Source organism: Sinohyriopsis cumingii, unplaced genomic scaffold (assembly GCF_028554795.1).
Source record: "Sinohyriopsis cumingii isolate HCF-2022 unplaced genomic scaffold, ASM2855479v2 utg000160l, whole genome shotgun sequence".
NCBI lineage: Eukaryota > Metazoa > Mollusca > Bivalvia > Unionida > Unionidae > Sinohyriopsis > Sinohyriopsis cumingii.
The window spans coordinates 1318505-1331893 of record NW_028315873.1 but is presented as its reverse complement, the minus strand read 5'-3'; the positions used below and the strand labels follow the sequence as shown (position 1 = coordinate 1331893).

At 31.9% G+C, this 13389-nt stretch overlaps 1 protein-coding gene across 1 annotated transcript in view; it reads left to right on the top strand.

Annotated features, from left to right (window-relative positions):
* The window catches only part of LOC149774626 (transmembrane protease serine 9-like), a 130200-nt gene that overhangs the window by 32172 nt on the left and 84639 nt on the right, over nt 1-13389 (top strand). The gene's annotated exons all lie outside the window — the stretch shown is intronic.

Genomic DNA, 13389 nt, shown 5'->3' with positions numbered 1-13389 from the left:
ATAAACTGTATAGTGCGTGTTTGTATAGAACATCTTACTCTATATAATTAAGTTTATGTCCCTTGTACTGATGTAGTTAGTTAATTAAGTGTATATTGTATGTGTTTGATTAGAACACCTTAATCTATATCTTACATTTTTCTCCCTTTTACTGCATTAGATTAATGCTCAAAACTGTATAGTACGTTTTTATATTGAATATATGAACCGATAAAATGTCATTTATCTCCCTTTTCCTACTGTGTCATATTACATAAAAATATGTGTTAATTTGGAACATCGTGTTCAAGATGATTATGTAGGTTTCATTGTATGTGCCTTTCCCTGCTGTAGTTTATTCATAAAAATTGTATAGTACGTGATTCCTAAGATTCCTATTGTATTGCTATACACTGAATGTGAAGTGTTTGCATAGAATATCCTAATACGCAAGTTTAATTTTTTCACCATTTTCCTGCTGTATGTTAGCACCGTGACCTGAATATTATGCCTTTGCTTAGAACATCTTCATATATACGATTAAGTTTATCTCCTTTCCCATGCTGTAGTTTGTTACAATAAACTGTAAAATACGTGTTTCTAAGAAATTTAATGTATGAGTTTAATGAATCTCCCTTTTCCTGCTATATTTTAGAAATATAAACTCTATAGTACCTGTTTCCATATGACATCTTAATCTATCGGTGTTTTTATCTATTTCACTGCTACATTGTATTGTTAGAATATGCAATTTATCTCCCATTTCCTGCCGTGACTTATTAGTATAGACTGTATAGCACGTGCTTTTATAGAACATGTTAATCTCAAAGATTATCTTTATCTCCCTTTTGCTGATGTATCTTATTACTATATAGTGTTTAGTTACGTGCTAATTTATAACAGCACAATCTTTATGTTCAAATTTATCTCCCTTTTCATATTTTAAAAATAAATATATAAATTGTATAGTGCTTGTTTTATAAAACATCTTAATATATAAGATTTAGTTTGGCTTCCTTGTCCAAATGTAGCTTATAATTGTAAAATGTAAAGTACGTGTTTGATTAGAAAATCTTAATCTATAATATTAAATGTATATTTCATGCTGTAACTTATTGCAATAAACTGTATAGTCAGTGAGTCATTAGAACAACTAAATATATAAGTTTAATATTATCTCCCTTTCCCTGCCGTAGTTTATGGCTTGTATCTGTATCGTACCTGTTTGTTTAGAACGTTTTAATATATACGAATAAATTTAGCTTCCTTCCCAGGCTATAATGTATTGATTTAAATTGAATAGTAAGTGTTTTCATAGAACATCATAATTAGTTAGTTTAATTCTATCTCCCATTTCATGCTGTATTTTATGACCATAAACTGTATATTACATGTTTCGCTAGAACGTATTAATCTATATTTATAATTTTGTCTTCTTTTTCTTCAGTCAGCTTTTTACTGTACAATGTGTAATACGTGTTTTACATAAAATCCTAATCAATAAGATATAATGTATGTGAGTTTTCCTACTTATTTTGTTTGTATGATCTATATAGTACGTGCTTGCATAAAACATTTTACCTATAATATCGAGTGTATCTCCCATTTTCTGCTGCATCGTATTAAAAGAGTCTGTAGGATTCGTGTTTTCTTCGACCATTTTAATCTACACTTTAATTTTTCTCTCCCTTTCCCTGTTGTATTTTTTGCTCTAAACTGTATATCACGTATTTGCATAGAACGACTTGATATATACGATTCATTTTATGTCCCTTCAAATTCGTTTCTGAATGAACTAAAACAGAATTTTCATGGACTGGCACATAACAGCTGCTTTGACACATTCCGCGTTGATACAATGTTTCGGATTTAGGCTAGCTACAGTATATAACAGACGCAAAATAAGGTCCTTACAAATAACATACAAGTGACAAGTCATATACTCTCTTCTTTATCTGGAGATAAGAATGCCAAAATAAAATATAATTACAGCTTTGCATCCTGAATTTCCTGAGAAAAAAAAGTATTTTCTTAATTCTGGAAATCCGAATTATACGAGCCATTCATAGGTTCTCAATCTGGATTACACATTTCGATGCAAAAACTCGTTCATATTTTCCCATACAAATGCAGTAACCTATAAATAAGTGTGTAAGTTTAATTGTATCTCCCTTTTCCTGCTGTATTTAATTGCCATAAACAGTATGGTACGTGTTTGCATAGAACGTCTTAATATATAGGATTCAATTTATCTGCCTTTCATAACAGTAATGTACTGAAACAAATTATATAGTAAGTATTTACTTAGAAAATCTTAATCTATAATATCATATTTTCTCCCTTTTCCTGCTTTATCTTATTAACATAAACTGTACAGTTCGTATCGTGGCTTTAATACCTTGTTGAAGAAGATGGATCTGGCTTGGAAAGGAAATATCGGAATTTTCAGTAAATATTTGCTGTAAAATTTGTAAGTTAGCTTGCGGAAGAGCATTTGCTGTGGATAAATATGATTTATTTCTCGTCACTCATAGTTTTGATAAAGACAATACTCTTATCTTACTGACTGAGATTATGGAAACGTTGTCGTAATTAATATCAGTGACATTATGAGTTTATGATTTTAATATGGATCGGGGAGATAGCAACATGAGAGGCGGTGTTGATGGTGGTGAATCATAACGAATGCGACATCATTACACACTAGAAATGTTGGCAGAAATAATATGAATGCGCTGAAAGAAATTTCATTAAACTGCCGTGAAACCATTGAGCACCATTTACATAATGGCGACCAATACTCTTCCTCTATATTTATTACACACTTTCAAGATATTTAATGAACATAGCTTACTCTTCCGAGATATGGTGCTTCTTTTATACTCGTCCGGGATATACATACTATACGGAATACTCTTCCGATGTATCGGTACATCTATAATACTCTTCCTAGTTACCCAATATATATTGACTTCTCTTCTGAGATATACCGTATATCTGGAATGCTCTTACCAGAACATCGGTAATACTATTCCGAGTCATGCAATACACATGGAAAAATATAGAGTACAAAAATGGAAATGATATATGCCCATAGTGCGTAACACATTTACAAAAACTATAAGGCACGTCGTATAATGGTGTTACATGCGTTATATAAATGCCCAGTATCCAAAATATGATGATGATTATTGTTGTTATTATTATTATTATTATTATCAATCCAATGTGTGTATATGAATAAAGGGTTGAATACGGACTCTTACCTAATGACTACACTTCATGTAGATTGATAAAGTATTAGATGGTTCATTCTGCGTCGGGTCCACATGTTATGTATCCAAGTATTAACAAGTAATTTGAACAGAAAATTTCCAATTATATGACACTAGTTTTATGAATCAAACATTGTAAGAAGAAAGGAAACGCTATGTTTGTTTAAAGCTACTCTAAAACCTTTCTTCGCTCAAAATAAAGGAATCCGAATTTATTGTAGATAATTAGGAACCATTCATATCGATATGTGTTTTATCAACTGCTTATGATTCAGCCTAGAAAATCATTATCAAATTATATTAAAATAATACTAAACACATGAGTGTGCTAGAGGTTGGTGTTTTACTAGTATCAGTTGCTTTGCCATGTTCTGAGAAGTTTCTTCCAATAAAAGTACTTGTATTGAGAAAATAGAATGTGGCTTTATTAATATTCCTATCCATTGTGATCATTTGAAACCAGACTTAGTCGTTGTGTTTGCAGAAGCGGTGACTTCAAAGCCCAATAAGAATATTAATTTATGACTAGGTAAATATGAAGCAGGGGGCCTGTCTGTATCAAACAGTTGATCCAATTTATGTTGAAATCACTGGTTCATGCACAGCTTGTGCAGTGACTAGGGCTGTAGCACAGACAGTTGGAGATAATGTTGTTAATCAGGAATGTTTTCATTTCGTGACGCATTTATCTGTCCGACTCTTGATCATGTTTAGGGTATAAATCTAAGTCATCCTCTTTTTAGTACAATTTTAATAAGGTGATAAAAGATCGCTCACTGTGGAAGCAAAAGGATATCCTGAGATATCCTGAGATTTCATATTTGCTTCACATGGATATTAACGACAAGTGTGAAATCATTTACATGGATCAAAAATGAAAGACAGTGTTTCTGCGCATTTGCATCTTAACACAAATGTGAATGGTCTGGATAACCCATTTAAAAGATACCTAAAGCTATATGCAACCAATTACAACATTTGATAACCATTTATGAAAATGTGGTTAGACCGTATCGGTTCATTGCCTGTAACCGAAATCAGATAACAAGTACACGTTGTATATAATCTGTTGGTCCGAAAGATTTCAATAGGCTATACATTTGTGAGAATATTAAAACTGCAAATATTGTACATATTTATTTTTTTAAGTTGTTTTTAACAAATTTCTCTCTTTCTAAGCAGTATGATCATAGGTCTATTTCATATCCGGATATTCTTTGCAAGTTATGGATGATTTAGACAACCAACCGTTTAATTCTTCTTCCTATCAACCTCATTTTCAAGGGGGTTAGGTAACTGTACTTCAAATTTTGAAAATTTATCTTAAGTATAAGATATTGTCTTGATGCCGGGAAGAAGTGGAACGAGGTTGTTTCTTGCTGTTTCATGTTAGTGAATCAGTTCCAGGATCTTACTCAATTTCAACAAGTAGTTTGACTTAGTGTCCTTGACCTTTTTGAAGTTATTTAAATAGAAACGTGTTTCGGACTAAGTTTCAGAATTTAATATTATTGACTTTGTTGGAAATGAGGGATTTATATATGAATACAAAGAAAATGAGTTTTCGGCTGAGTGATATAATTTTGGCTCTCGTGTTCATACATCGGGTTAATCTTCATATTAAGTAGTAGTTTCCTTATAAAGTTAAACAATTAACACTCCTTCAGGCGAAACTAACACATCTTTTACATACAAATATGATAATGGAGTATGAAGATAAAGGTAACACTTTTAATCCATCAATACATTTTGTGTACATATGCCACACGTAAAGATTTAGCGGTTGCGTGAAATCAGACCGTACTGATTATGGTCTAACCAATGCTCGGAACTCAGAAATATTGAACAATCTAGACCGGGATCTGTGGCAATCGAGACCACAAGAGGAGAGAGATCTAGTTATTAAGGGAAAATGATCTATTGTTTCCGGATGTTACAACACAAGCAAGTAGCATATGTAATAATATTAATATTTCAGATTCTTCACTTGTGAAACAAAAGTATTTAGACGATCCATGACGTCATCGTTAAACATATCAGATGGAACGATCATTGGGAACCATTCAGAAATTCTAAGACCGACTCAGTGATGAAATATAACAATCAAATTAGCATGAATTTAATTCTGCAGCGTTGTTTCACATTGTTGGACATCTGTTTTAATACGCTCGCCTCAACTATAAGGGAGTTAAGGTCAAGGCTGAATAAAGTTGCATCTTAGGGTATTTTATAAGTGGAGTTTACCTGAGTAATAGTTATTGATTTATTCATTATTAGTTCTAGCTGACTCACTTAATTGCGTTCTGTTTATTTATGGAAGTATTTTACCTGTTTACAGTTACAAGTTTTTCATAAATTAGAGGATTAAGAAACGTTTTTTCTGTGAATTCATTTAATGGCATATTTTCCAAAGGTAACATACCTGATTTTGAAACAAATCTATGAGCTATTGCATGTATAGCAGTATACGGGGAATGGTTGGATGGATGAATCGATCTTTTGTTGTTTCTTTAAAATGATAATTTTCACCGTTGATTCTTTTCCAAAGCATAATCAATCGGTGTACAAATATTTCTATTATCATCTAACTGAATACAATGGTCAATTTAAAAAGAAGTTATTTAGCTTTTCTTTTGAACTTAAAGTTTGAAATTTGACAATGTCGAATCTGGGGACAGACCCAGTTCACGGTATCACATGAGCTGTCTCATATTTCCACTGAACAATACGGTGCAATTTACAGTAGTTCTTGTACGATTTGCTAATTGCATTAAGTAGTAAAAATGTACGAGAATCATTACATAAGTGTAGAAATTAATAACTTTGCTTCACCCTGCACAAAACCCTTAATTCTTATTTAGTAGATTTTCATGGACATTTTAATCAATATCATCATTAATTCGGATACGAGCTGAGATAGACACTATAATGACCAGATGTAATTCTAACAAATGAAATTTGTTTTACCAGAAAAAATATGACATTATTGGCGATGTTTAAAATACAATTAATGCATCGTTAGCTGTGATAATGTATAACGTGTTAACAAATAGTCATACTTTAGTTTTATATAGCTGAGACAAATTAATACAAGCAGATGTTATAAGAAATTTGCAAAAATACTTGAAATATTTAGAGTTAATTAAAAGTTTTTCTATAAGTATTTGTTTTTCTTAAAGGTTACCGGCCACCTATATTGTACAAACGTGTAATAGTATCATATTTGTAAACAAAACGCATTGGATATGCATGCAGACCATACAAATGATTAATTCGACTTAAGACTTTGCTTTACAAAATGAAAAAAGTATATATATTCGTCAATCTCCGTAAACAGCCAGTAGTTTCCGTGTACCAAAACCGGATATGGCGTACATTTATCCCTTCTATTAAACCTAGCAATTCAAATGCTTAATTTGCCCACGTGAATGTCTATGTGATATAGCGTACGATCGAGCTTTTGAACAGCAAATATGGTGCACAATTGTGTACGGATGTAACCAAAAGATTGATGATGGAAAAAATCGTTCTTTTTTTTTTTCTCGAAAAAACATCTTTGCCGCAACAGTTGTATATAATATTTGGGATCGAATAGGGGAGGGATGGAAAAATTGTATTATTTATGCCGGATTATAGTGAATATGGCCTAAAGACGATTCGGCCCAACTCGAAATACAATTCGGCTAAACTTAACAATTGTTTGTACGTTCTTCTTCTTCAACACAAAGGTAGATGCTATGTAAGAGAGGTCTTAGGGAGAAAACACTAAATTTAAATAAACTTTTTGATATTCGTAGAAAGAAAATAATCATAGTTCGTAATATAAATATTTATGAGAGAAGACAACAACTGACATATCGTGCTTGTTCTAATTATAATATTTATATACATTGTTTTGCTAACAAATATATGCATCTGCACAACGACAATCACAAGTCTTCCGGTCAAATTATCAATAGTCATTTATAAAATAAAAATCCGTGACAGATAACATTCTACATAATATGTATACATTTTTCCAATGGTAGTGTAGATTAGATATTTTAACAAATATACTTAATTTTAGGCTTCACGTTTTGACACAGCTGCACACAATACATACTAAATTACACATGAGAAATAAGAGAGAATAGTGTTGAGCATTTTGTCAGTATTTAATTGCTGCAATATGAAGCTCTTACCAGTCAATTGTATTGTTTGTTTTTATTTTTCAAGTTGTGTCAGTGCTTGCGCTCGTAAATTCAAAGCTTGTCATTACTGGTCAATATCGTCAATACTATATGCTCCATTATTCCGTACAAATTAGAAATGAAATACTTTTGCGTTTAATTTGTGCCCGTCTCCCCCCCCCCCCCCACACACACACAAGCAAACATACTCACTGTACAAAATACATTGTCCTCAATGAAAGTAAACTGAAAGAAATAACCTTGCATTGTTTTCATATATTCCTTCTTTTTTCATCATGCGCAAATTATTTTAAAAGAATATATATCCAAGAAATCTGTAACTGTAGTGGATGCCAGCTTTCGTATTCATCCTGGAGTGCGAATCGCTTATGTCAAATAACAAAATCGCAATTGATAGGAAATTATCACCCGATTGCTTGAAGGCACGTGCCATTTACGCATGATAAGTTACGCATTGCACCCTGACCCAGATCGTATTGTATCAAGGTTAACTAGAAGTCGGTATCTCGAAAATAAAAAAATAAAGAATCATTATTTTAAAATATATTCCATGCGATTGCACATGTTAATCGTTTTGCTAGCATGGGTTACAAAAGTATTATTAAAGCAAATTATTATTGTGGATATTATTTGCCCTTCAACCATCAATTATGAATGCATATGGCAAACATATAGAAGCCTGGGTGATAAACACAACGGCATGAAACAATAAACTCAATTTTTAAACTTAGAGGCAGGATATCAAATAGATAGATTATTTTATTACAATGCAATCCAGCCGCGAAAAATGTTGACTTTGACATCTTTTTAGAGTGCCGATTTTGTATTCTGAAGTCGGCAGACAAAATGGAAGTCAAGTTTGGTTCCTTTGGATTCTTTAAGTGTGACGATTTCTTTCATCTTTTTTTTAACAAAGTCTGCCTACACAGGAAAGCCAGCATTGAGTTTTTTACCTGTATTAACGGGAATTTTCAAAATAAATTGACATTGATATAGATTCCTTGAAGATGAAGATATGTTTTTGCAAACGAGTCTGATATTGAAGATTGTTCTTTGGTGTTCCTTCTTGTTCAGAAACTTTCCTGCTCTTCAGCAATAATCTTCTCTGCTTAAAGCTTTTGTGTGTTGGGAATTATTTTCAGCATGCGATTGATCAAACGGATGATTCTGTAATTTTGGCAAAGCTGTAGGGTTCTTTGTTTTGGTGAGCACTATGAATAAGGATTGAGTCCTTGTCTTGGACCATTCTCCTGTCAGCCAAATATTGTTGCAGATTGCTGTTTGGAATGTGACTATCTCATTTCCTCATGCTTCAAACTAGTTCTGCTAGTATGTTTTCAATGCCGGTTGACATTCCTTCTTTAGTGACCTAAATGCAACTTAAAATTTTTCACGAAGAATGGGGTTGACATCAATTAATTCTGTCTGAGGGCAATTTACTACTGCGGGATCTCCTTTGGTCTTATGATTGCACAGTTCTGAACAGTATTATGTCCATCGAATCAAGTTCTATATGTGGGCCATTTTTTCCGACTTGTATTGGATGTTGGTAGTTTACCCTTATTAATGGGTTGTGAGATATTTTAATAGTTGATATGCCATTTTGTCTTCACGTCTACTCAGATTTCAATTCTGCAGCATTGCCTATATATGCCGGATTCCCTTGCCATGTTGATGCTTGTCCTGATCATGTTGTTTATCTCTCTGTACTTTATAGCTCTTTACTGATCTCTGTTTCCTTTTAGTTCAATCATTTTCTTTTGTCGCATAGTTCAAAGACATATGATGTGTCCCAATCTTTCTCTCTTCGACGATATTTGCCCATGATCTTGCTAGCTGTGCCAGTCACAACTATGTTGAATGTGGTTGTTAAGGACTCTCAGTCGGTATCTTGGCTGCCAAGAGTTATCATCGTCGCAAATTTACATCCTAACTTAGCTTGGAAGGCTACAACGAATTTTGGATCTTTCAGTCGTTCAAGTAAAACTCGGATTGTTTGTTGGTTAAGAATGTTGACCGTATTCAGGTGGAGGCGAAATGTTGTCATTAATACGTCAAGGTCACTTCCAATATTTGCTCATGGAAAGTGTCGTGTTAAGGCGAGAAACAGTCAACTGCAGAATTGTTTTATCTCCAAAATGTAATCAATCTGATTGTGACGTTTTCTCAGCGAACTTCGCCGAGATCAATAATGTTCCAGTTGTTCCTCTCCAATTAATGTCTAAGTTATTTCAACTTTCTCACAGCCTTCAGTGTTATAACGTTTCATGTACCAATGATAATGTTGTCTCTATCACGGATCTTGGTAGTGGATACACCAGTAACATACTTGTCACCTCCGTCATGGTGTGCAGTGGAAGGCGCGGTCACTATTGACCCGAGCTGCGACCGATCCGGTATGGAAGAAACGTTAATTGTCTTCATGTGGTATGTCAAGGGCACGACACAACCTGGGAGATGAACAAAAATGTGATCCACTGATATAAAGAGGAACGCCCTGGCCCTGATCACACGATCGTTTAGCTCATCTTGAATCCATTTGTCTGGAAGTTGACTTCATTGACTAAGTCAAAGTGCAGATGAGGAAACGCCTAATCACTACGAGGCACAAGCCAAAGTGGAGCAGGCTGTCACAAAGGGGGCGCCATATGAAACAACGCTGTTTGGGAGACTGCGTGGTGAGGACGTTTCCCCTACTTGTAAATAAATAAACAGCACCAGGAACACCCTCCCGGCTAACACTGTCTCGCAAAAAATGGTGGACAAACCATGCAATTCTAGATTTAATATAGTTGGCCATGTCAGTTGTGATGCTTTTATATTACGCCAAATGCTAAAACTAAGGCTGTGACCCACACAAAGAGAAACATGACGAAAGAAAAAAAATTAAATATCTTGCGATCACTTAAATAAGACACAGAAGTATCACCCTTGAACAGTGTCTCAGAAAATGATAAACGTCTCACATATATTGCTCTTGTACTGAAATCTATATTTATTGAAAATAGACCATGATGTTACGTTGTCCTGCTGCTTTCGTATTATGTTCATACAAAACACTTAGGCACGCTTACTAAAACATAATAATTCACGATGTTTATGCAAAAAGAAAGCTTTTTTATATTTGCTTGTTTCACTGTACAATATTTGGTTGTAACTACTTATAATATGAGTTTGTAAAGTAATAGGTGTGTACATTTCATTTGTGTTATCATTGTTTCGTATAATCTACATCTAGAAACCTAGTAAACCTCTGACAAACACATTAAAGGAAATTATATATATATATATATATATATATATATATATATATATATATATATATATATATATATATATATATATATTGTGTGTGTATGTGTGTCCAGCATGAATGTGCTAAACCAATACTAATAATTTATATACACTTTGTTTCCCATTCAGTTAGATTTTGTGTAAAATTTGTATAATTTTAAAGGAGATAGTCCTCATTAAGTACATAAGCTTTTACGCTACTTTCTCCATAATACATGCATTAAAGTATACTTCACGCCAAACTATTAACTATATATATATATGTTATGATATATATCCATAATACATGCAATACATTAAACTTCACGCCAAACTATTAACTGTATATATGTTTTGATATGTTTCCATTATACATGCATTCAATTATACTTCACGCCAAACAATTGATTATATATATATGTTGTGATATATTTCCATAATACATGCATTAAATTATACTTCACGCAAACTATTAACTATATATATGTTTTGATACATTTCCATCATACATGCATTAAATTATACTTCACGCCAAACTATTAACTATATATATGTTGTGATATATTTCCATAATACATGCATTAAATTATACTTCAAAGCCAAACTATTAACAATATATATCTTGTGATGTATTTCCATAATACATGCATTCAATTATACTTCACACCAAACTATTAACTACATAATGTTGTGATATATTTCCATAATACATGCATTAAATTAAACTTCACGCCAAACTATTAACTGTATATGTGTTTTGATATATTTCCATTATACATGCATTAAATTATACTTCACGCCAAACTATTGACTATATATGTGTATATATATATATATATATATATATATATATATATATATATATATATATATATGTTGTGATATATTTCCATAATACATGCATTCAATTATACTTCACAGCTAAACTATTAGCAATATATATCTTGTGACATATTTCCATAATACATGAATTAAATTATACTTCACAGCTAAAATATTAGCAATATATATTTTGTGATAATATTTCCATAATACGTGCATTAAATTATACTTCACGCCAAACTATTAACTATATAATGTTGTTATATATTTCCATGATACATGCATTAAATTATACTTCATGCCAAACTATTAACTATAGATATGTTGTGATATATATTCCATAATAAATGCATTAAATTATACTTCACACCAAACTATTAGCTATATATATGTTGGGATATATTTCCATAATACATGCATTAACTTATACTTCACGCCAAACTATTAACTATATATATATGTTGTTATATATTTCCATAATACATGCATTGAATTATACTTCACACCAAACTATGAGCTATATATATGTTGTGATATATTTCCATAATACATGCATTGAATCATCCTTCACGCCAAACTATTAACTATATATATGTTGTGATTAAGGGACTGTATTATCAATGTAGTATAACTATATTAAACCAGAGCTGCTCTTTTCAACGCCATAACTCAAAATAACATAATTCATTATTATATAAACTAAATTGTCATTCAAAATTACGCGTTACCTATAAATCAGAGATTGAAATGAACATATAAATTTTCTCTCTTGTCTTACCTCTGTTACCGGTAAACACATTAGGATCAGACGATCGTAATAAACATCACTCATGCTAAATCAAAGTATGACAACAGAGATTAAAAACAAGCAGAAGATTGATACATTGTTAAATATATGTAATCTGTATGCAACATTTCTAGCTTCTACATGCATGACATCACATCAACAAATACTCACTTCCCTAGACTGTATTATTTTGCGCTATTCAGAATGTAACAAATATTAACTTTCCTGTATATATTCCTCTATATTTGTATATTAAAATATTATCAAATGTAAGAATACTGCATCGACTTTATTTAATTTGGGATGAGGCAGTTCCATTAGAAGTTTCATTTAAAAAAATCAGGGTATATTGGCGAGGAAAGTCAAGCAAGTTGTTTATTATTCTGTTCTAGAAACATTAATTATATTGTTTATATAGTCAACAGGCTTAGCCAACAAAGTAACTAAATATTAGAGTACACATCAATATTCAGATGAACGAATCTAGCGGGTGGTACAGGGTATTCAGTGACAAAGTAAAACTAAATAAATCGCTGAAAGCCATTAGGTTGGGTCGTAATGTAAGAATCATTATTTTCAGTAACTGGTTTATCACCATGACTGATTTTTCTTAGACTCAAATTATACACACCCCATAACACACATCTAAAACAGTGGAAATTAAATTTAGTTTTGCAGTATCAACCGTTTCTCATCAAAATGAGGTTTCATATTATAAGGAAACCCCGAATCAATAAAATATTAATTTGTCAACGATTCTCAAATTATCTGAAACATACGTGACATTTACTATCATACCCTAATGCAAGTCTATTTTTTTACTGTTTCATAAAGACTCTGTGATATATAATTAAAAACATAGGCATAACATTTGAAATCATTTGACCCTAAGATTAAATACAAAATACCTAGTAAATATATTTAAAAAATCCATTTCATAATTCGAAATTGATGTTTATCATTATGATTATTATTAATATAATTATAAATATGTTTAAGTTCAAATGGCGTGTGTGGCTATATATATGATAAACTGTAAATTTAAAATCAAAGCATTATTTTC